The 24,252-nt window shown below is 43.8% G+C and overlaps 1 long non-coding RNA gene across 1 annotated transcript in view; it reads right to left on the bottom strand.

The window, feature by feature from the left end:
• LOC108639327 overlaps positions 1-16,395 on the bottom strand; it is a 67,615-nt gene extending 51,220 nt beyond the window's left edge. The window contains exon 1 of the long non-coding RNA XR_001920387.2: positions 16,260-16,395. This is a non-coding gene — a long non-coding RNA (uncharacterized LOC108639327). The remainder of the gene's footprint in view (positions 1-16,259) is intronic.
• Between the last annotated feature and the right edge of the window lie 7,857 nt (positions 16,396-24,252).

Below are 24,252 nucleotides of genomic sequence, written 5' to 3'. Positions count from 1 at the left end.
GCTAATGTAACAAAGCCAGTAGGAGACTCTAAACATACTTCTCCACGAGCTGCAGTGAGCCAGCCCTGCATGCCCAGGAGCGGCAGCATCGATCCTCCTCGTCCAGTCCTGGTTCCTGTCCTCTCAACTCCAGGCACTACAACAGTCCATGCTGAGATCTGTATAGCAAATGTGGCATTGTGGGTCCTCTAAAAAAATAGAAAAAAAGGACCACTCAAATCTTTTACAAGCCTGGAATCATTTGCAAAATCACTCTCCTGGTGCCATATCATACCATACACCTCATACACCCCTTACGTGTATTCATCTACACACATACTGGCTGAGGATAAGCTTTTGAGCCTGTGTTAATCCATGTTTTGTCTGTGGGTGAACAGCAAACAATGCAGGGCCAAGCCCCAGAGATCTGCCTAAGGTCTCCTTGTAAATCCTTCTGTCACCAATGGTTGTTGTCTCCAATCATTCACCTCCTCTTTCCATCAGCAACTGGGAAGGCAACTGAAGATGTGCTTGAATAATCAGAAGTTGCCTGTTGGACCCCATAGGACAGAGTGTCAGGGTCAGCCCATATACAGGGTACTCACACATCCCTTAATACCCTTGCACCCTCTCTTTGCACATGGGACCCTCCAGCCAAAGTGCTGTGCTTCCAAAAGCAGAACAGGTGGGGATAAAGAAGGTAAGATACACCAAAGGGCTTTTTAAGTAATTGTCAGCACCTCAGGGATAAAATTAACATACCCCAAGCTGTCCACAAAGCCTGCTCTCTAGCACAGCCCCATATATCATCAATTTAATGGGTGTTAATGGGCTGGTGCCTTCAAAGCTTTTCAATGAGCACAGATGTTTCCTTTTTGACAAACCACTTTGATCATTTATGCTACTAGTTATTTTTAATTCAGAAAATGTCATACTAATTGTTTGAAATGTGCTGTACAACAGGGCATGGTATTGTTGATTACCTCCCCTAAACTTCTGCAAAACAATGAGCAAAAGTTTGGTCCAGGTATGTAAAAGGGATATGCAATTAATATAAATTGTGCTGTAAGCTAAGGTTCACTTTTTCCTCCCAGATAACAGTAGATGTTATTAGGATAAGTTGTGCAAAGACGTAGAGACAAGACTCTGGTATTATGGTCATAAATCACAGTGTCTTGACATAACCTCATTTACAACATACACCTCGTTCCCATGGCCCTTGCACAACTAAAGTGAAGAGAGCAGAGACCATGTTCATCAGTAGATGCATTTCAGTACCAGAAAACAGTCTTCTTTTTTTCTAGGCAGAATGACTACAGTAGAAATCTCATCATGTCACATAGTCACTGTACATTACATCTATAATCCAAAGTTTTTCAAAAGCTCAGTACATTTTCCCTTTTAAAAAGAACTGCTGTAGTTTATCTGGAGCATAACAAGTAGGGTGAAAAAAAACAAAGCTAAATCCAACAGCCATGGATCAACCAAAACTACTTGTTATTAAGAGCACCTAATTTGATGCAAAGTTAATTTTTTGTGGTTTCCATTTCATCAAGAACAGAAAAAATATCAGTGTTTGTAACACCGGACAGTTCAGCCATCCATCAGCAAAAAGAGCAACCGGCTCTGTGCACAACGCTACTCATAATCTCTGCCATAGACCAAGGCAGGTCGAGTGCCTCTACACTCCCCCTTGCTTAAGACTTCTCCTGATCTGCCTTTACTGCCCAGCAGGGTGTTTGAGTTCTGAGCTGGAAGCACAGCATGAAGAACATGTGGACGAAGTGATAATGTTCTGAATATGTGCCTCTCAGAGCACAGCAGACAGGGGCCACTCTGGTCTTACAGAGCTGCCAGAAGAGATGCAGGTGACCAGAGAAGTAGGTAGAGAAGGATGTTTAATGGTCCCTCCAAGAAGCAACACCTTGTTCTGGACACGTACTTCCACAGGCAAGAAGTCCTGGATGAAGCCCATGACTCCACTGAGCTGGAAAGCAGAGTGGGAGTAGTGTTTTTTCTCATGTCTTAGGGCAGACAAAACTACCTGGAACAAGACAGTGAAGTTGCTCCTTATCAAGGTTATAGGAGGGTTTCTGTGACACATCAACTCCATGCAAAGTGGGACAGACAACTGCCTCAGGTACTCCATCAATAATGCTGGATGTTGGTCAGGAGATGAGCTCCCATCATGGGATGTGCAAGACTGCTGACTGGTTCCAAATCTTTTCCAGATAATAAATTGTTTTTAAGTAAAATATTCCTGACAATTTAAGGTGGTTTTTTTTTCTGCTAAAATTAAAGGTATTTGTAGTATTTCCTATCAACCACTACATATGTTTTGCTAGGACATCTTCGGCTAAGATGAAGGAAACCACAAAAACATTAGGAAATATGGAAAGAAAATTGTTAAGATGATATTTGTCCTCAGTTTGACCTTATTTTGGAACAGGCCATAATAAAGTGAATCTTTCAAAATAAAGATATAGGTTTTAATTTCTCCTAATTAAAAAATGTAGCTGTAAACAATCTATTTAAATGAAAGAGCTTTGAATAAACGTGGGGAGGAGGTGCATCCCACCTCCTCCCTTCCTTTGTAACAGGCCAAATCAGCTTACTGCACTTCCAGGTTGTTGACATTATCCCAGAAGTAATCATGTTGCTGTCTCGCCAGGGAAGATTGATGCCTATCTGTGCTGACAGACATGCTGATGCCTCTTCTCCTTAGGTTTCCAAGGTTATGGTTTGACAGTCAATTAAAAAGTTCTCTCTTCCCTGACAAATTGTTGGGCTCCACTGACTTCCTCCACTCATTCCCTTCCCATAAAACACTTTCACCTTCTCCCCTTGATCATGGTGATTTTATTGGAACCCTGTTTCAGCAGCCTGTTTTTGGATGACTTTCTTCAGGCTCTTCTGTACCATGGAGGAACACCATGGCACCCACAACTGGGCACCTCTCATGTCTCCTGCCAAGCTGACAGAGGAACACAAACCTCAGAGCTGCTCTCACACAGTCCCAGCCACACACCACGAAATTGCTGTTTCCCTGCTGCCTACACCAACCCTGCCAGAGAGGGAGCAAGGGGGGTCCATAGCCAGGGTGCTGCCCTTGCCCCTTCCTGCTGGTCACTGCAGCTCGTGGCAGAGTTGATTGCCACCTGTAGCAGGATGCAAGAGATCAAACCCAGACAGCATGGGAGATGTCAAAGTTGCACATTCCCAGCTTCATTCTTCTACCTGTAGATGGCATGGATATACCTCGCTATCTGAAGCAGCTCTCCACTCCTGCTCACTTGCTTAGTAAGCAGCATTCTAGAGATCAGCACTTTTAATTATTAAGTACTTTCTAGTGGGTGAAAGTAGCTCCCACCAGATGGTACAGAACACCTATATGAAGTATCTGCTTGGAACACCAGTGCTTTTAAGGGCATTGAAAGTAATACTCAAATGAGAAACAACTGTAGGAACTATTGCACTTGGCTTTGCTAGGATGTCTTTATGCAGTGAACAGCAAACAGAGTTGCCCACAGAGTGAAAAACCAAACCCAACACAGTTCCAAGGAAACAAACAATGAGGAGCAAACTGTCTGAGCAACATCCAAGCTACACAAAGTATAGGGCTATGCCTGTGAACTTCATCCACCGAGACATCCCTCAGCAAATACTACTGCCAAGACAAGCTGTAGGAGGCTGTTCTCAGGGGAAGCCGCCTATCTGGCTAAATTTGCAACCATGCCTGTGCAGCTTTAGGCTGCTTATGCAAAAAACTATTTAATTCCCTCAAGGTTCAGAGTGGTGCTTAGTGAGAACGACAGGAAAAGTCAAAAATCCTAGCAAGTGTGACTGCAAGAAGAATGAGGTGCCCTTCCATTTCTACAACTCCCAGTAACCCTCCCTCCATAATTTAACCAGCTAAAATGTCTTCGTAAATCAGATCCACAGCATTTTTCTCTAGGTACTCCTGAAAAGTTTATCCTTAATGTTAACTAAAAAACACTTCGATTTTTTCCCAAAACCTTGCATTTGACTAAAATGAGGGATTTACTCCATGCAGAAAGCAAATCTCAAACAGAACTTAATACCTTCAGATGAGAACCCCCACGAAAGTGGCTCTGTGCCTGCAGGGAGCTGGAGGTTATCTGTAAAAACCTGCTTGCTGCAGTGACTCTCCTCTACAGAAAAATAATAATATTAATTTTGAGGCATTTTGTTTAGCTGCAGTGTTCAGAAGCCATTCCTGCAAAGGCTTCTCACATGGTGCCATTAGCACCTACTTGCAATGCACCAAATTAAGTGTGTAGGCAGGACTGGGGAGAAGTGAAGTCAAAATAATTCATATGTGCCGCTACCTAGGACACTGCTTAGACGACACAACAGAAATCCTGCACACAGCTTAATACTTCTCACAGTCATTTCAGTAAGATGCCAAAATTTCTCCCTATACTTAGAACACCAAACTCTTCAGGTCTCCCCAACTCCTGACTTGGACAAGTAACCTCATCTTAGAGCAAGAGCTGTTTGCTGAGAGTGTACCCTTATTTTATCTCTCCCCCTACCTGAGGGCAGCTCTGCTAGTCATTGCAGAACATATAAATCACATACCCTTTTGGAAATGAAAAAGCATTTGAAATCTGGGCTGACTTTACACTGTGGACATGCCAGAAGTTAGAAGAATTAAGTTGGCGAAGAAACAATAAGCATTAAATCATGCCTGCATTAGGAACAAGGGCTCACTCTGAAAGAGCTATTACTATGTTGTTTTATTTTCTGCCTCTTTTTAGAGTTGAGGAAGGGGGCAAAAATGACATTAAAAATGACAGAGAGGATATTTTAATAGTAGTTTCTGTATTTTGAGCTTTGAAAACATACCCATACTCTTCAATGGGTTTGAGAGATGCTAACCTTCATTCTTAAGTGACTGAGAAGATATCTTGTTCACATTCATAAAAATCCTGATTTACTCTGGGGCATGAACCATAATGGACTCTGTTTATGCTTTAAGAAAGATGAAATGAAGCAACTAGCAATGCAATTAACTTCCTTCTAATGAATAAGAACACAGAGAGACAATGTTCTAGATACTACATGTATTTAGAACCCTGCACCAAAATTCAGCCTGGTTTAAAATAGAAAGCCACATGGGGAAATGGGATGCGAGCACAACACCCCTTTAAAGACCTGTGAAATATTCAGGGCTGTTTTTCAGCCAACTAAGATGTTTCAGTTCAAATCAGAACATTATACAACAGTGCCAGAAGCAGGGTTTTATCTTGTGTACCTAGACTTCATATCGATTTAATCAAGAAAAATTGGTACTGCCTTATAATTTACTATATCTGAGGGTTCCATAAATATCTCTAGTTTGTGTTATGCTATGCAAATTATTAAATGAACATAGAAATGAAGACAAGCCTCTCCAATATGCTCTAAGTACTGAAAAGAATAATTAAATTTCATCTTAGCTCTGTATTTTGATGCTTAATTTGTTAACTTTTAATACCAAAACAATCTCCCCCCCTCCATATTTATAAATCATCGTCATTCTCCAATTCTGTCCCTCCTAAAGATAAGTAATGGCACAGGCCATTGTCCTCTGCATTCATTTAGCTGAGAACTGGTTCCTGGCTTTATTTTTAATCTCAGTTGATCAGTGTTTCCACACTGCCTCCCTCCCTGCAACAAAATACCCATCCTAATCTGTCTGTCCAAAGGGATCGTCTTTTTTGCTCCATTGCCTTCAGCTTCTTACAACCATTCCAGTTCTATCAGACTGGATTTTGTGAAGAACATCTGCTTTTCTGGAGGACACACTGTGATTCGGCTGAAAACACCCAGTGAAGATAACTGCAGGTCTGCTTGGGAGACTGGAGCAAACATCCTCTCGGTACCTTCACTGGGAATATTGCCAATTAGGGTCTTACAGCTTTTTGTCCATGGTCCTGTGCATTTCTGAGCACTGCTGCCACATTTCACACACCTCTTGCAGCACTGGCAGGGTGCTATTATAAGACAGCCAACAATCAGTGTTAATCTCTTTGAAGGCTGAACACACACATGGGATGCAGAGGTGTCTCACCTTGTGCAAACACATGGGGAATAGGGATACAGGCTCTTTAGGAAGGACAGGCAGGGGAGAGGAGGAGGGGATGTTGCTCTCTGTGTCAATGACCAACTGGGGTGCATGGAGCTCTGCCTGGGGATGGATAAGGAACTGACCAAGGGCTTATGGGAAGAGCGACTGACATCTTCTACTTGGACTTGTGCAAAGTGTTTGACATGTCCTGCACAACATCCTTGTTTCTAAATTGGAGAAATATGGATTTGATGGATGTGATCGGTCTGGTGGAAGGTGTCCCTGTCCATGGCAACAGGGGTAGAACTAGATGATCTTTAAGGTCCCTTCCAGCCTGAACCAATCTATGAGATTCTGTGATTACTTATGCCACGCATTCATTTTGACACTGGATCAACTGCAACTGGAAACATCATCTCTTCTATCCCTCAAAGCTCACATTTTAAATATGTTTGGCCAAGTTGTCCTATCATTCCCCTAACAGAACAGCAAAAAAACTGTCGTTGGTTGTTTTTTTTTTAAATGACACTATTTTTAGTAAGGTACAGAGAGTCCTTTGGGTTCAGCCATTCCCCACTGCTGCACGTTTTTCCACCCTCAATGCAGTTATATCAAAACAACACAAGTGCTAAGGGCACAGAAGGTCTTGACTACTTGGGGTGAGCCAAGCTGCAACACATTTACTTCTTAGACAGACTCAGTTATTGTGCCTTGTGATGTTTACAGCTGCACACACAGGGCTACCCTGGGGTTTCTGAAGGGCTTGACCAACATGGTCAAGGCAGCTATTTACCAGGGGCCTACAGAAGGGAGGCAGTCCACCCCTGGTGCCTCCTTCTGGATTCTTAATGCCACAGAGGTGACTCTCATTGCAGTCAAACTTACACCAATATCTCAGTCTAAGTAAATTTGTGGGAAACCAAACAGCAGTAATTGTCTCCTCAACCATCACCTGAGTCTTCCCTGAAACTGATAGTCTAAAAATGTCCCAAACCCAGCTACAGGCTGCTGTGAAGAAATAACATTTACCTTTAGGGAGTTTTAATGGGAAAAAATGTCAAAACTTGGAATACAAGCAAACTTATAAAGTTGATAAGCTGGAGTTGCCAGAAAAATAAAAGCTTAGAAAAACTACCTAGAGAAAGCTGACATTGGCATTTATCACTAATACTCCAGATCAAGGGACAGCTGTGAAGTCCATGAGCCTCAGAGGATCTCTCTTGCACAAGGGTCTGTAGAATGAGAATGAATTTCATTGCACCTGATCATTTCTGGGTATCACAGAAGAATAATTTGGCTGAAGAGAGATACCTACAGGCAACAGTTATTATTCCACTTCCCCTGACACACACTAGCATCCTGTAGTGTTGACTTCTGACAAAGCTTGGAATGCTATGGGTGTTCCAGAAGGCTGGAAAGAAATAGATGGCCAGAATAAGCAGATGGACATGAACCCATAATCTTGCATGAACCCAAGCAAAATCACAGGAAGACTAATATGTTACACAAACACAAAAGAATGAAAAGATAACACAACTGAATGTCCCATCCAGATAACTCTGTTGCAAAACCGCCAGCTATGGCTGATAAAGATCATCATGTTAGTTCACCATCTTCTTCACTTAAGTGAACGACTTTATGACTCCTTGAGTTGCATGACATTATGGTTTAAGATTAGTATAGATACATCAGTGTAGATCAAAGTGAATTGAAAGACCATTAACTGATAAATCACAAGAAGCAGTTGTAAAATCATAAACCCACTAACACTGTGAGTTGAATTCAGGCAAGTCACTCTTGATTTCCCAGTGAAAAGGAGATTTACACAGAAACAGATACCACCAGCTGGCAGGTAGCAGTAGGCTCATTAGGCCTGTGAGCTCCAGGCCAAAAAATGAATTTCCTATTAGATCTAAAATGAAGATATCATGCCTACATAACTTGGTACCTGATCCAATCCTTCTGCAGAGCAACGGACACTCATCAGTCTCTCCCAGCTGTGCTGCCAATGAAGGAACTTCCATAGAATCTCATTTCCAGGTTTATAAACTAGAAAAAAAATTGATAAACAATTTCCTGGCCATACCCAAACGTCTGAATTGCAACTTTCACAGTAATTTCTCAATCCACTATGAATGTATTTGCTACTCGTGTGAGTGTTAACACAGCAGGAATAATAATCCTGTCCTAACCAACACTGCTGCTTCTCATTTGCAAAAGGGCTGATGGACAGAACTGAACATGCCTCCCGACTGCCAAAGCTGCATGACACTGCAGGAAGCCACTCTGCCTTGTCCTGCCTGTCACATTTGGGATGTGGACACGCTTGTGTGTGAGGAACACAGCTTTCCAAAAAAACCCCACCTCATTAAGGATTTGTTTATCCAGCAGAAGTTGGGGCAAATCAGAATTGCCCAATGCTGGAACATCAACAACACGTATTTGACCGACTCTCATGTTTCAGCTAACCACATCTTTCCTGAAAAGGTTTCTTCCTCCTTGTACCCCAGGACGTGCAGATACAAACTACTGAGCAAAAACATCTGACTCGATGGCCCTCAGAGCCTGTCACCTGCTGGGAGACTCCTCTGTTACTCATTTAAATGCTGTGCTGGATTCTCCCCACAGCTGCTTTGTGTGGAGCCATCCAGAAGCACCCAGAACCAACCAGGAGTCTTTACACAGCACAGGAGCTCATCTGTCCAGGAGGTTTTGGAGCCCAGGTCAGTGCTGTTGCTCACACACAAACGTGTCCACATCCCAAAGGCGACAGGCAGGACAAGGCAGAGTGGCTGCCTGCAGAGCTGTCTCTGATATCCTCAGGAGGAGGCACTGTGCAGATTGCAAGACCTGACCTGTCAAGAGCACATCCAAGCTTTAGAGGCACACAGTTTTACCAGGGGAAAACACCTGGGGCCAGTAAAGGCTCTGATGATAACTCACTCCTGTCCTCCTTTCCTTGTCTTGCCCACACTAAAATCCCACTGGAAGCTGAGAGTAAATTCAAGTAGCCCTCAAGGAAGAACTAGTTTTACCAAAAGAATGTGACTTGTTAAATCTAGTTAAAATTTTTAAAAAGTAGCAATTCCTGGCCTGGAGCAATTCTACACCTAGCCTGGAGGCTCACATCCTTGATCCCAGCAGGACAGTACAGTGGTGCTGTTTTTAGAAAACACAGGGAATCATATAATCCTGCCTCAGCAGGGAACAAAGATGAGCCATGCAAGTACAATCTCTTGGACACCAATTGATACTCCACACATATCTGTCCAGACACAGCCTAGCAGATCCCTTATGGTAGTATCCCTCTGTCCCCACTTTCATCTGGCAACTAGTCTTTGCCAAGAAGTCCTGATGATTCTGCAGCTCTTGCACTACCTTCAGATCTGGAAGATGACATTTTCTTTATGCATGGTCCTGATAGAAACAAAGCCTGTTTTATTTACCAACAAAAACCAAAGAGGCAGGAGTCAGAGCCACTACTGTGGAAGAAAGCAAATTCAGCACACAATTTCAATTACTTGGGTTAGACAACTGATTTCCATTACTGCTAATGGGATTTATGCATCTATTTGCCTGGGCATGGTACTGGAAAACTGTGCCTCTTTCTGACCCCATAAGTTTTTCTTCCCCATAAGGCTTTAAAAGAATAGAGTAAAATGCAAATAAAATTAATGCTGTGTTAATCATTGCCTTAGCTTTGGGCCATTAGCAACGCCTCTGCTTCTCTGGAATCGTGCATTTTATTTTCAATAGACACCTCACCCCACTCAATGATAAAGCCATTGTCCCAGGTACTCTGTCTGCTCTGGGTTTATATACTGCCCGTACTGGCAAGTTCCCCTTTCATACCTCTCAAATACTTCGAGTTCCTTGGCTTTGCCAGATGTCTTGAGGGACTTTCATTCCTATTCTTGAATTAATACTGCATGGGAATCTCTTGCCTCTGCTGTTTCCTACATGGAAGGCACAGGTCTGGAGGAGCACTCATCCCCGAGAGGTGCTGAAACAGAAAGCCTGCTTGAAAACACTGTGCTGTCACTGATGCTCAAAAAGCTCACAATCATATTTTACAGTGGTAAGAAACAGTTAAAATTTTAAATGCAGCAATGAAAATGAGAATGTCAACACCTCTTTGTCTCTTGGATGATTTCCAGACTTGTTCTGTTTATTTAATAAGAGACCATGACATGGCCACCTGTTTAGCAAAGTCTCTGCAAGCCTCCTGCTAACCTTTGCATTTCATTTTTCTTAAACTGCTTACAGACATGGAAGGGCTCAATCCCAGCCAGAAACTTGGGGCTTCCTGGTAGTTTTAATGAAAAGGTCAAACTGAGAAAGGAGTGACTGTGTGCTGAAGCAGGTGGCAAAGCTCACAAGAGCCACGTCCTGCATGGACGCAGCACGGAAGGATGACGTCAAGGAAGTTGTAGAGATTTTTATTCTTGTTGCTCAGTTTGGTCATGTTGTCACACCAAGGAATCTGTGGAGCAGGTACTTCATAATGGAGTGTGAGGGGGTGTTAGGATTTATGAGTCGGATAAAGTGGTTACAGGTGAACTCACATGGAACAACAGATCTCTACAGGAATCTCCCATGAGGCTGGACTCCCACACTCCAGCTGCTGACAGGAAAATAGCTTTGAAAAAACACCATCTCCCGTCTTTTCTTTGACTTGTGCTTCTTAGACACAGCCTTTCCCCCCTTTCTAGCCAGTTTGGTCACTCCAAGAGCATTCTGACACCTTCAATCTCTTAAAAGTACTGAACCGTTTTCATTTAAATGTCACTTAAATGTCATTTAGATTAAATTTATGTTTGCAAGACACAACATCACTCCACACTATACTATGTCCACTACTGATGGAAGTTGCCCCCAGTGACACACACATTAGGTAGGTGGTCCTCCTGACTCCACTGACCTGGGACATCTCAGCAATCGTGTTCATCCTACAGTTTACCCTGGGATCTGTCAGAGGGCATAGAGAGACTTTTCCAGTTTGTTCCAAGTAATAAGCCAGCCTAACTTGGCCTTCGTGTAACAATCACAGCAATCAATGCTTAAGTCAATGCTTTAATAGAGCTGAAAGTCACACCCCAGATCTAATAAAGAACCCGAAATAGCTATAGGCAAAATTGCAACAGCCTAAATACCTGCTTAGCAAGCACAGAGAAATAGAATAGTTTCTGCCCCAGCTTGTACTCCAGGTAAAATTATATTTCCAGGGTAGCCAAAAAAGCAGAGACCACATCTTTGGCCATGGCGTGTAGAGAAGCTTCTTGCCCATCTGTCATATGTAAATGGGGTGTGGGCTCCTTGGAGAATCAACTCAGCAGCAAACACTGCAGGGCCTAAAGGAACCTCAGATCCTACCAGCATTCCTATGGCCCCCATCAGAGCACAGCAAGTGCAGGCATCAGATCATAACTTAAGATTAGGTTAGTGGAAATAAAGACTGTTGTTATTAGTTTCATGCAGGTGTTAGAGACTCTTTCTGCACTCCAAAATAGATTCTGCACAAACGGGCTTTAAAAGTCCTCAGTCTTCCTCACACTCGTGTCCTTCAGGTCACAGAAATCACTTTAAAGTCAGCAAGGAAATAACACCCTGCTGTCTTCCGACAACTAAATGGGGCATACCCTAGTGCTGTCAGCAAGATTGAATGTAGCCTCTGTGCTCTGTGAGACCATAAATCCCTTTATTGGCACAGATTACGAACCTGATTGCTTGCATACAGATTAATGCAGCAGCATGAGTCCTCTGGGTGACTGCTGAGCAGGGAAAGCAGGAGGGGGGAATTTATTTGCTCGGAAGCTTGTGATATTTATCTATCAATCACGAAGGAAAAAACATTTCATGAGCTTAATTCCAAAAATATCTTTGCATACCGAGAACAGAGAGCTGGGAAAATTACCCAGATTAAAAAACAGAAAGGAAGCAACCCCACAGTTGCACATATGAAAGCCCAAATTTGTGCCACCTGCCCAGGGTCAGCACACCCTGACAACACACCTGAGGTCTCCTCTCCAGCCATGGGATTTCCTTACACACCTCACTCAAGTAGAAAGAACAGGAAGAGCATGGCTGAAAGAGGAGAGGTAACACATGACACAATCATTCGTCTTCTTGAGAGCCTCAGCAAATTCTTTCCATTTCCATTTTTAATTCACCACTAAATATGGTGAATTAAAGAAAGACAGTGAAACTTTTCTTCTGGCAGGAAAGACGACGGAGCAGCCTCTCCACATTTTTAACTCTGCATTGAATGATGACAACTGACAGTTTATCACCCATATTTCATGCTCCTTATCCAGGCCCTGCCTTGCTGAGGCCATTGTCCGTAGGTGGCAGGTGAGGGTTGCAGTCCCTCACCCCGGGGAGGGGTCCATCCTTTCCCACTGCCCACCAAACCCCAGAGATGCTGCTGCCATTGATGACAGACCATTTGTGCACAGCTGTTGTACCACCAAGGGGAGCCAGGTCCCAGCCCTGTGACACACTGCACCCAAAAGGAAGGGCCACCATTCAAAAAGTTCTAGCTACTTCCATAGACCCCACAGAGAGCCAAGCCAGGAGCTCAGGACTTCTCTCCTCCACCAAGAAGCTTCCAAGAACCAGGGACCTACTGCTCAACCAATCCAATTTGAAGAGCTATCTACTTAGTGAAATATTGCTCTGATACTCGAAAGCAGGTAGGTGCCTGGATGGCACCCAAGTCAACTTGGGGTCCCAGACCTGGTCTGCCAGATGCCAACACTTTTTAGTAGCTGGATATACTAGCTTGGCACTCCCAGGAAACTCAGTCCCCACTTTTGCTGGATGCAGTGATGCTGCATGGGTGGACTGGGGCAATGTGCATGGGCCTTCTGGAGCCACAGCACACAAGACCAGGATGATAAAAGGGAAGAATCTGTTTGGAAGGACTTGCATGGATCTTCCATGCTCCTGAGTGCTGCCCCCTGCTACTGCACACAGCCAGGCCACGTGCTTTCACAGCAGCAGAACAGCTCCTTGATTTCCCAGAAAGTAACAAGTTATTCCATACTTAGAGCAAACTGGTGCCTAACACAGCATTTGTGGAACATAGCAAAGCACTCTGAGGGTGGGAAGAGAGTCCTCTCGTGGAAGGATGGTAACTCTGTGACCTATGCATTTATGATCTGGGCTCCCATCATACTTCCCAAACCATACGTAGAAAACCCAACTAAACAGCTGTCAGGATGTGCTAAAACAAAAGCATGTTCCCTGTCAGTTTTCTTGAAGTCAAGGGATTTAACCCTTCCTTTCTCTTGCTCTAAATTGCCCTTAAAATAAAACCACAACCCGTAGAAATACAAGTAGCCAGTTTAACATGCAAGTGTGACATTAAAAACTGTGTTCATTTTTGTAGACAATAAACATATGTAATTAGAGAGATGCATTTCCTCTTTTTTTTTTTTCTTGTGTTTCCAGCCACAAACACCAAGTGTCACCACAGCTCTCCCTGGTCCCCCTCTGCAGTTACAGGCAGGGTCAGCCCTCGAGCCCTCCAGCAGCCACGTGCTGCCGTGTGCCCACGGCACGAGCGAGTGGGGCGCTTGGACATTTCACACACAGCCAGTGAATCCATTAGTGCTGGATCAAAGGTTGCATTTTCCGCCCTTGCACGCACTGGAGCACGAGAGGCACACCCACCAAGGCTGCCACAGGCCTCATTAATCTTCTCAAAGACGACATTTCTTGCAAATTTCCTTGTTCCGTGTCCTGTGCTGGCGGCAGGCAGGGCAGCTCCCACACACAGCCACACGTGTTTGCCTACACTGTAATTTCATGAGTGCCTTAAGCTGACAGAAAGCATCACTTAAAGCAAAGAGCTGGTTCCTCTCTGCTCTTGCCCTTCCCTCCTGCACTCGGAAAAGCAACACTGGAGGACTGGTTTAGATCAAAATTGGTTTTTTATTGCAGGTTGATGTAGACTTCTAACCAAGTCCTGCCCCCTGCATAGCCTCATAACACCCCTGCCAGTGCCAGGGGAGACCAAGGGTTACAGGGCAGGAATGAGCAGCTCAGGCAGTGGAAAAAGGACTCTGCAGCATCCCCACTTTGAGTTTTGACATTAGTTTCAGCTGACATTGGCTGCCCTCACTGCTGGAACAGATACCCCAGTGACTTACCCCTGCATCCCAGCCCATGTTTCCATCATTGTCTTTGTGACAGCACTAGACTGCCTGAAAAATAAACAAAATGCTTTACCTTCCTTTACCTTTTGTCCAGCCAAGACACAGGTGTTACCCTCAAAGTAGTAATTAAAACACAGCATTAGGCTCAAACACATTATTCCAGCTGAGATGCTGCAAGTCCAGAGGCTCAAAGCCTCCCAGGATACAAGTCCAATACCAAGTTTTTCCTCCTGGCACTAACCTGCGTGAGCACAATACACCATTGGGGTGGAGCATCCCTTGGCCCCCTATATTTGCTGCTTGCTGGGCTCTCCCATTTGAGCTGCTTTACTTCATTTGAACATAAATACATTAGTGAATCCTTCATTTCATTTGCTTTGCAGACAGGGAGCAGGCTCAGGCCTTGGGGCTGGAGAAAGCCACATCCCAGTGGGTCAGTGAAAACCAAGCAAGTGTTGTTCTTACCAGAGCTCAGGCAGCTCAGGATCTTTCAGCATCAAAGGGGTCTTATCTGCTCACAGAAAAAAAAATAAATGTGCTAGCCTTGGCCAAACACTTTGCCAAAGAGCATTGATAAAATCTTACAAAATGAACTTTCTAATTCATGTTAGCTTGATGGACACCACAATGTTATCAGCAGAGCCACCCTCCAGGCTTACTGCCAGCAGATGTACTTGGCAGCAGGAAAGTGCCCTGGTAGCACATCCTGCACCCCGAACAGATGAGGACACCCATCACACACTTGTCATGACACAGGAGCCCAGAGACCTTGTAGGCAAACAAAGAGCAGTCTGAAGATAACCTCTTTGGAAACACACCGAGAGGGATGTGGTTAATTAGCCCAAAATAAGCAAACTGATTGAGAAAACCAAAGTAAGTACCCCCAAAGCTGTCACACCTCACAGCTAACACCACCAGGGGCCAGGAGAACAGGAAAAAGCAGGAGTTGTTTAGCTTTGTCCCCCACGTCATTTACTTCACTAAGTAGCTCAAGACACCCTCCCTCCAGTGTCTGCATAGCAAAAATGCTGTGGAGGGAGATGATGTGTGCAAATACCTCTGTAATTGTCTGTTCTGGCTCACACACTAACGTGATCACAGCGACACCCACCCCAGTGGGAGAGTGAGCTCAGTTATGCAGGTGTAGGGAGAGGAGCTGCCTCTGCCCAGCCCTGGCCTGGGAGGAACAGTCACAGGGAAGGGATGAAAGTACAGCAGAATTAATGAAGAGTAAAGTACTCGTTTAATATACAGTTTCATTTTTCGTATTGGCAAAGTAGTTTTGTGCATTTATTGGGGTTGCTCCCAAGTAGATAATTTCTGCTTTGAGAAGCCTTCCTATAAATTGACTTTTAGGGTCTGTCTAAACTCTGAAATATTTCTAGCTCCTTTTACAGCCAGTTCTGCCTAAATGAATTCTAAAGTCATCATATAGATTTCAGATAGTATAAAGCATGCAGGCAATCTTTTTCCTACCCTATGTTCAAGGTAACTTTGAAAAGTCCATTAGAGCTAATACAATAAAAATTTTCAGATCATCTGTAGTCCTGTTGTGCTGGTTTAGGCTGGGGTAGAGTCCATTATCTTCATAGTAACTGGTCTGGGGCTGTGTTTGGGATTTGTGTTGAGTACTGTTCCTGAGAAGCACTTACACAGAGACAAGGTCTTTTTGGCTCCTCACCCCACCAGCAAGAGGCTGGGGGTGCACATGGGGTTGGGGGAACACAGCCAGGACAGCTGACCCCAACTGACCCAAAGATGCCAGCTGGGATTAAACCACAACACCTGTACACACAGGTCATTACTATGGCTTTATCATTAATTTAGGTTATAGTTTATGACCTGTAGAGGATTCCTCCCACTAGGTAAAATGTAGGTCAAATGTCAAATAAGCAGATGATTTCCTTTCATGGTTTACTGACAGTTTCACATACATCACGTTTTCAAAATGTATAGCAAGGAATCAACATTTCTTGTAGCATCTAATTTCACATTAAATTTTTAGTAATTAACAACTAGAGCAGAAATAAGTCTCAGGTAATTCTTACCACTGGAAGGCAGAGGTTTATGTCTGATTCTTTCCGATGGATTTTCCTTTAAGTGACCTAAAACCAGGAGTACATCAACCTTCAAAACTTTCCTCTAGGTTTATTCAAACACAGAAAGACTTAAGAGATCTTTACCCACCCAGCTTTGGAATCATTGCAAATAAAACAATTAGGAAAAGATTTGGATTGCCAAAGCTGAGATCCAAGCAAGTATTGACTTAACTGGTGAGAAACCACCATATTCCTTCCTTTAAACTAAACTACAGAAGGCAATAGCTAGTGCCAGGAAAGATGGGGACAGCTGCAACCTGACTACTGCTTGAAAGAGGAGCTGAGAACAGGCTATCAAAAAAGGGCTCCCATCGTCACCCACATTCATCTGCATCTTGTGATTTATCTCACCATGTTGTGATCTCAGGCCTGTGGCCCCAGCCTACACATGCTGATTCTTTTCCTGCTCTGTAACTCACTGTTCCTTTCCTGCAAAACCCCATCAGTCAGGAGGAGCTGGGACCAGCACTGAGTTGTATTTACTAGTTCAGCAGCCAGCTCCTGTGGTTGCTCCATGTGGGCTGACTTGAGACTATATTTAGAGCATGAAATCCCTCTTACACCTCTATAAATGCTTCCAGTGACTCATCATGGGGAAATTAGCAGCCCTATACAACCATGAAAACAGAGAAAAGGATACTTTTGGGAAAACTGCCAACACTTTTTCTCCAATGGGAGTTTTAATTGGCACCAGCGTTTGTGTTCATTTTGATCCACGCTCTTCTACACTCAACACCAGGATTTAAGCATGAGAAGGCGTAGAAACAGTACAGATGAGGCATGTGACCATGAAAGCCATATGGGAAAGCACTGATCCCTTCTCTCTCTCTAGTATCAGCCTGTACTTATTGCAGTGTCTCTCTTTGCAACTCAAGGTTTACACAAACTCAGCAGAGAGGGTATTTTCAGCCAGTTAGGAGCACACAGACAGTCAGCTGCTGCACCTCAGCTGATAGGCAACAACACCCGCTCATGCTCCGATGCTGTAATTTGGAATGTGGCAGGACAAGGTTCTGTCCAAAATGCCACACCCAGGATGGCAGACAGATGCCATCTCAAGCACTGATGCCAGCAGGAGGCAATAAGACAAGAGAGCAAAAAGTCTGGTCCTTGTCCCTTCACTAGGCATGGATGGATCTGGGGGACAGCATCACCCAGAGCCTCTGTGTCTGTCAGCCACACCAAGAGAAGCCACTTGCTGGAAAATGCAAAGCCTTTCTCTTCAGTTCTGAACTGAGCAGAAGCTGTAGGCACCATCCACCTCTGCTGTTTCAAAGTTCTTGAAGAAGAGAATATGTAGAAGAATATGGAAATGAAAACAAGCTTGTCAATAGTGGTGGGCGACTGTGTTCACGATTGGAATCAGTTTTGATAGCAAAAAGACATTTTGCAAGCAAATAGTCCATCTTGCAGTCCAGTACATTTGGTTGTTTTCCAAAATAAAAAAAAAAATGCACTGAAACAAAGCTGCAGCATAAGCACTGTCTGTCCTGCTTGCCCAGTAAACAATAAAGATGAAATCTTACATGCCATTCAATTAAATACATGTTTAAGGATTACAGCTATTACAATTTGCTGGATATATAAACGTGAGATTATTTTTGGTTTTGTTAAGTTTACTTGTGCTCTCCCTCTGGATTCCCTGCCTTATCATGCTGGGTGTAAAGAGAGGACACCAGGAGCTGGTTCTCCCACCTGCCCTGTAAGCTTGGTTGTGCCTCCTCTAGGCTGCATTTGCTTCCTTCTCTGCCCTCTCCTACTCCTGGTACACGTTCTCCAAGAAGGGCTGCCAGCCTGGTGCCCTGGCCAGCTCATGTGTTGCCTGTGGATCCTAGAGGGGTCACCATGTAGCCTCATCTGATATTCCCAATCACAAGGTGCTCCCTCAAACTTTTTCTTTGACTGGGTTCAGGCCCTACAAAGGGAAGACAAAAGACTGATTGCATTGAGTAGTTTCTCCTCCACATCCCAGAAAGACAAGGCAGGACTTAGCTGAACACATCCAGAAAAGGGTTACAAAAATCAACCAACATTTCTGAAGCATGCCCAGAAAGCCAAAAATACAACTGCCTTGTCACAGAGCAGGGGCAAAACAGTTCCACCACAACCCATGGGACAGATGACCAGTGCCCCAGGACTCTTCCCCCACAGCTCTGGAAATAAAGGTCTCAGCTTTTCTCTAGAAGCACAAACAGGAGGTTCATCTCCCTCCAAACATCTTTCACACAGGCAGTTTCTTTCTTCCACAGCCTCCTAAGAGTCTGAGAGCTCTTGCATCTCAAGCAAGGGCTGACACAACTTGTTCTGTTTCAGCACTGCTAATAACTGCTGAAAAAAAAGTCTTGGGGAGGGAGAAGAATCGTGTGGAAACTACCAGTTGGTATCATTCAGTTTTTGTATGGTGGGAATCTAACTGGCATTTCTCAGGGAAACTTGGGCTTGTCATAGTTAACACTTCTCCTCTTGTTAAAAACAACTTAAATCAACCTTACTAGTTACCATCCATGGCTGGTTGATTAAAGCAGGAATCAGCACTCCAAAAGGGCAAAATTAAATTAAGTAATATTCATCTTTCATATGAAGATTTATTATGGAAATGATAATTTTGTTGAGTTGATGCCCCTTTTCTGCTGTTCATTTTCCCCCAGATAGCTTGCTGTAAGTATCAAGGCTCTCTGAACCTACCATGGTGGGTAACACCATCCAGTTTAATGCAGAGAGCATTAGGAATTTAGTACAGGAGATACAGCCACACTAAAACCTCAGTAAGGGAAGCTTTAGTATTTTTGAATATATGCTCCAGAGGTATCAGAGTTCGGAGCACACTTCGCTCTTCCATCACTTCCCAGCTATTTCACCCTGCACTAACTGCAACAACCCATAACAAGGGAGCCACTCCTGTGGGCTATGATCCATGCCAGAAGCCTGGCTGAGACTGTGGAAAGCAGCAGCTCAGGAGACAGGATTCAGCCCCTGAAATTACTTCACTAACGTTGCTGATAATAATGAGCAGACACAGACGATTAGCAGCTGGGGAAAAGCTCTGTAGTTTCATTCAGTCCTCATGAAGTTAAGAACCCTACAGTGAGAAAGTCTCTCAAAAACAGCTGAGTTTGTGTTTGGGTTTTGTTTCCCAGTGTGCAGAAATTAGGAATGAAATACTGCTGTAAATCAGGCTGTTAGAAGAGCTCCCCCAGCCCTTTACTCACATCAATCATCTGATTGCCTCCAGTGAGAGTGTTTCCATGAGTGAGGACTTTTGGCAGGAGTAAAGTTGGAAAGATGAAGCACTTGCACATAATGACAGATTCATGGAATAATATGAATATTTATACACACTGGCATGGGAGCACTAAGCTACCCATACAATTATTTATGTGCTGTGTTCAGACATGCCATTCATCTCAGCTATTCTCAACTGAGCAGGTTTGTGGCTCACAGAGGCAGCCGACACACACTCGACCACGCTTTGCTCCAGTTTGTACCAGCACCAATTCCATGCTGCAGCTCCTGCAGAGCGATGACAAGGCAGTGAAGGCAGATTTCCCCCCAGCATTACCGCAAGGACCTTCACGAGCTTTACTGGCTGGGTATCTCCTACCCACAGCTCTGCTTCCTCTTTGCTTTTGCATGAAGCCAGAGGGATTCCCCCACACCCTGACTGGCATTCCTGAATGACTCACTGAGGCTGAGGCCCCAGAGACAGAGCTTCAGAGCACTGTACTCTCTCTACAGGTTTTTCCATGTGGCAAACATCTCTTTTTCTGTGCCAAAGCAGTATTTTCAAGAGCCTGGTGTCAGCTGCAAGCAGTTAAGCACAGACTGCAGACCTGGGGGGCCAGCTTGCTGCAGTGCGCTACAGGAAAAGAAAATATTTTGAAATTGTTACTTCTCTAAATCAACAGGAGTGAATCCACCAAATGCATCGTGAAACAGCGGAATACAAAGGTTACAGGAAAAAAACTACAAGATATGTCACAGGGTGATATGAGCAGGCACAGCATGGAAATGGTGTGGATCTCCTACCCAAGAAAAGCAGTCTGAGAGAGGCATTCACTAAGGTGAGATAAGAAACCTTACATACTTGTGGTAGTTACTGAAGTTTTTTCCTACCTGCAGTATTTTTCTTTATGGAACAGAAATCAGCAGAGAAATACTCCTAAGCCCATGGCATGGGTGGCAGCCCAGAGACTCACATACTGCCGGAGCTGAACTGTGACCTCCTAAGCCCAGAGTGCTAGAAAACAGTGTTCCCAGGGAAGATTGCTTTCTAGCAGCATTTCCCCCTTCTCTAAATAGTACTGCACCCACAGGCTGCCAGCAGTACTAGTGTGAGGGAATCACAGCCTGCCCCTCTCTTGTAACACCTTCCCCATTACTCCTGCCACCTTGCACAATCAATACTAATTACAGCCTCACTGTCAACTCTGCTAGCAAGGAGTAAAATGGTGATGATAATGATGATGGGGTAATAGAAACATTCATCCTGTGCACATTGGTAATCCAAACTCACTCATGTGTTCCGAAGGCATTAGGGTGGATGCGTTCTGAATCCAGAGAGATTCCAATCAGGCTATGGAATAGCTGTGTGAACCATTCTGACCATAACCCCCCAAAGTTAATTAAAACATCAAGTGCTTCCAAACTAGTGGCCTGTAAATAAAACGTTTTTCACAGGCACTCTCATTCATGAAAACATGGGAGACAAACTGCATCAGTAGCAAGGAGATATCTGCCATTCCTTGAGGGGAAACAAGCCCAGGCTCATCCTCCTTCAGTGCCAAATGCTGAACAGAGGTTTGGGAGCATGAGATCCAGCACCAGCATCTCTGTGGTGAGACTAGAAGATTCTTCTGTGTAACCCCACACCTAGAAGCATCCAAGAAGACACCTGTGGTAAGCAGAGCAGGTTTTCCTACCACAGGGTGATCTGAACACTGTCACCATGGGCAGGCCATGTGCAGGGAACTAGTGGTGTCCTAAGGGCACAGTTTATCCCTGATTCTCACAACACCTTCATGGCCACAATACAGCATAACACTCTGAGCCCTGCAAATCTCATACACACACACAGTTGTCTTCTCTAAATCATTCATGCCCAAAACCCAAACACAAACTTTTGTGAGCGTTTGACTGCCAGATTTATCTGTGCAGAGCTCATTTAAGTCACAATTCAGACACGTTGGGCTTGCTTCCCCCCCATGCTACACATACCAAACTCAGATGCTGAATCAGCAGCAATTAGCAGTGTGCTAAGCAGTATCCTCTGCTGACAGATTAAATGCATCAGCACAAATGTACCTATGGACACCTCACCACTTGGTGAAAGACATGGGGAAAGTTGGTCTGTGTGCCCAGCAAGGTCTGGCTCTCAAAACACAGCATTTAACCAAGAAAAGCAAATTGGCAAAGACTGAAAATAGGTTAAAAAGCCACCAGCAAAAGTTGTGCTGCATGGTACAGTCTGGAATAGAGCCCCAAGTGTCCCCCAAATCCATTGCTTTCTGCTCCATACCAAAACTCAATTTATTATCTTTCCCCTCTCACTGGGGAGAAAATTTATACAATACCCAAGCAGGCCTGCATCACATCCAAAGGCACTAAACATACAGAACGCTGCTTTACCTATCACAATGCAAATTATATCAGCCATAAGCCATAAAAGAGTTCATTTCAAACGACAGTAATTTAACAAAGTTATTCCAAGGAGAACTAGTGGCTATATTTGTTTTCTTTCTGATATTGCAATAGCAAACCATGCATGAAGTTTATTAAGCCATGCTAATTGTCTTTCTGTTCTAGTACATTTTAGCCATATGGAGAATCTGGCTGGCGCTCAAAATACAATTTATTTGGGGAAAAATATCCTGAAAAGCTTCAGCTGCTTCAACTGTTAATTTCTTCGACAATGCAAATAATACATAATCAAAATGTCAGCCTGGATGTGGCACAACGTGTTGGAATCCATCAGAGAAAGGTAATTTGCAGAACCCGAGGAGATACACGTAGGAGAACAGCTGAGTTCACATAAAACATTTGCAATTAACCTGAAGGGTTCACACTCACTGGGGAGAGCAGTGACTGTGCCCATCCAGATGCACATGCCAGTGCTGTGTCATAGAGAAATCCCTACAGCAGCCAGGCCTCTGGGTTGGAGTCTGGGAATACTAAACCTGTGGGAAGAGATCAGGGTCCTGTTCAGATCCTCAAGTCTCCTTTTCATCATGACCTTGGGAGAAGCCCCAGAAAGCACAGAGCTCATCCAGGGACACAACCCCTGCCCTGGGTGTTGGGCACTGAACGGGAGACTCAAAGGGAAGAAGGTTGACACTGGAGTTACTGACACTATTTCCAGGAATTATCAGTTCAGAAAGCTGACATGCAGAAACAAAAGCCTGGAAGAAGCCTTCTCAGCATAGAAAACTCCCTAAAAGTTACATGCCAGTGATTTTTTTCAGGTGGAAATCTATGTCAGGTGATAAATTCTCATTCAGCTACAGTTCACAAGGGAAATTTCAGAGAATGCTGTGACTGTAATAAAGTTCATCACTATAAACTATCTTTCTTTAACTTTCCAAACCCTCTCAACCATACAACAAATCAGTATCAATACTCAAGATTTGGATTTCACAATCACTTCCATGCCTTGCTTAATGATTTTTCATATAGATATGATTTTTATTTCATTGAGGGATGACACAACATCAATAAATTCATTCCAAGAAACATTTTTACATGCCATGATTTTTTTTCCCCATCCTCAGGGCACGTTGCTCTTGTGCTGCTGTAATTCATGCTACCATTGGAAACAGTGACTTTCAGTAAGGTTAGCTGTAAAACAAGTCACTGCTGATAGTCTTATGATACAATCCAGTTATTTATGAAAAAGGAGATTTTATTTTATTACTCCCTTCTAGCCTAGACAATAAAGTGTAATGACTTGCTCCTGGAAGGAAGACACAAGAGCACCAAATCATGACATAGAAGATACAGTTAATATAAATGATACGGTGAACTTTAATTTTTTAATATTTAAATATTAAAATAATACTGAGCATGGATTAACAATTTATGGTTGCAGGTTTCTCAGCTTTTTCATTACCTGGCTCTGAATCCTCAAAACAGCATAATAACTGCTGTATTATGTAGTTCTTCATAACTCACGGATTGCATAAGGTGAATATTAAGAACAAGGTAAAATGTACAAAACACCCTACAGCAAATTGTCATCTAGGGGAGCTTGAGGAAAATCCATCCACAGACACAGTGCCATTACCAACTGTTTTAACTGTTACTTTGAAAAAGAGAATAGAATCCCTCAGAAATGGAGGGTAGGCTGTATCAAAGAATTCATCCAGATTGCCCAAGGGGGTGCTTTTGGATGAGCACCACAGCTGTGCCTGGAAGCATGGCCATCCTCCACCAGACCTTGTCAGAGCCTGGAGGAAAAGTGATGTTTTCCTACAAATACAGCATGCTGGAAGATAGAAAGGGTGGTCTCCCACACCTCTGCAAAGATATCTCCTGCCAGCTCCTGCTTGAGCACGTCCCACTCCACAGCCTCCCGTCCAGTGACTGGAAATACACTTCCCTAAAACATGGGGCTGGAAGGCCTTGAAAAGTGGCTTCTGCACCTTCATCTGTGTGAGCTAAAGCAAACCAGGCCTGCTTCACACCAAGATCCTACCACAAGCTCTACCTTAAATTGCAATAAACTACTTAACACAAATTGTAGTTGGAGATTACACAATACTGTGGCATCAAAAGTCGTGGTGTTTTGTTGGTTTTTTTTTATGTGAGGAGTTATTTTGGAAAATACCACTTGGGGATTTAGTGGTGAATATGGTGGTGCAGGGTTAGTGGTTGGACTTGGTGATCTTAGAGGTCATTTTCACCTTTGTCATAGAATCAAAGAACTGTTAAAGAGAAAATAATATCAAAT

Source organism: Manacus vitellinus, unplaced genomic scaffold, assembly GCF_001715985.3.
Source record: "Manacus vitellinus isolate BGI_N305 unplaced genomic scaffold, ASM171598v3 scaffold_19_pilon, whole genome shotgun sequence".
Lineage (NCBI taxonomy): Eukaryota > Metazoa > Chordata > Aves > Passeriformes > Pipridae > Manacus > Manacus vitellinus.
This window is presented reverse-complemented; position numbering and strand designations above follow the sequence as displayed.